We start from the raw sequence: 1,341 nt of genomic DNA, 5'->3' as shown, positions 1-1,341 counted from the left end.
GCCTCTCAGTCTGAGGTGAGAGATAAGCACGTTTTTGAAAACTTCCGAGCTGCGGGAATAATCTGCACTGAGGTAGTCAAGCAGTGTTCAGGAAAAGTCAGCATGGAATTGCCGGTGGGAGGTCCTGTCTGACAACGATTCACATTCCTGAAGAAATCAAAAAATAGTTTTATGACTGCAGTGCTGTTGATGGAGACGACGTGGACATCAACTATCACATCCATTGGTGGTTCAGTGGTAGAATTCTCGCCTGCCACGCGGGAGGCCCGGGTTCGATTCCCAGCCAATGCAATCCCACCTTTTACTTCGAGAGGTTGGTCACGGCACACATCAACTCCAGTCGCCAATGCAACCTCGAACTACTGCAAATCGCCAAATGCGAGAACGGGTCCACGGCCGACACCATCTCCCTGGCTTGACGCTTATCTCTCGAGCATCTGAATGACAACACAGCTGCGCCAGACTACTATTTATTGACTGCAGCTCCGCCTTTAATACTATAATTCCAACGGAGGTCATCGCTAAACGCCTGGACTGGGACTCAACAAGTTCCTTTGCAACTGGAACCTTGACTTCCTGACCAACAGGTCGCAATCAGTCAGGACAGGCAGAAACATCTCCGCCACTGGGTATCCTCAAAACCGGTGTCTCACAAGGTTGCCTCCTTAGACCGCTACTCTACACCCGAAGCTCGTGCGACTGTCTGGCTTGATTCTGATCTAACTCCATCTACAAGTCAGCAGGCGATATCAGCGGAGTGCGCCGCATCTCAAATAACGAATAATCGATGTTCAGAAAGGATATAGATAACCAAGTGTCATGGTGTCAATACAATGACATTTCCCTCAATGTAAACAAAACAAAATAGCTGTTCATTTTCTTCAGTGAGGGAAGCAGTGCACCCACGTCTCTTTGCATCAACAGTGCTGCGGACCAGAGGGTTGAGAGCTTCAAGGACCTAGCATTGAAGTCCACCAATGGAGTGTCCTGTCCTGTTCTAACCGCGTAGATCCCTGGCCAGGAAAGCGCACCAGCACATCGACTTCCATCGGAAGCTCAATGAATTTGTTATGTCCCCTTCGAGCCTCACAAATTTTTATTGATTCACCACAGAAAGCATCCTGTACGGATGCATTGCCGCTTACTACGGCAACACACCTTCCCGTGCCCACAAAAACAACTGCAGTGTGTTGTGGACATAACTCAGCATATCACGAGAAGTAGCTTGCCTTCATTGAATCTGTTTAAATGTCTCGCTGCCTCGGTAAACCAGCAACATTGTCAAAGAGCCCAGTATTCCGGACATTCCCTATTTTCTCCACCCCAACAGGGTAAAAATAC

General features: G+C 48.5%; 1 non-coding gene across 1 annotated transcript; it reads left to right on the top strand.

Annotated features, from left to right (window-relative positions):
• The first annotated feature begins 220 nt into the window (after positions 1-220).
• trnag-gcc (transfer RNA glycine (anticodon GCC)) lies at positions 221-291 on the top strand. The gene has a single exon. It is a non-coding gene; the product is annotated as a tRNA-Gly (tRNA).
• The last annotated feature ends 1,050 nt before the right edge of the window (positions 292-1,341 follow it).

The sequence above is a fragment of the Pristis pectinata genome, unplaced genomic scaffold (genome assembly GCF_009764475.1).
Source record: "Pristis pectinata isolate sPriPec2 unplaced genomic scaffold, sPriPec2.1.pri scaffold_175_arrow_ctg1, whole genome shotgun sequence".
NCBI lineage: Eukaryota > Metazoa > Chordata > Chondrichthyes > Rhinopristiformes > Pristidae > Pristis > Pristis pectinata.
This window is presented reverse-complemented; position numbering and strand designations above follow the sequence as displayed.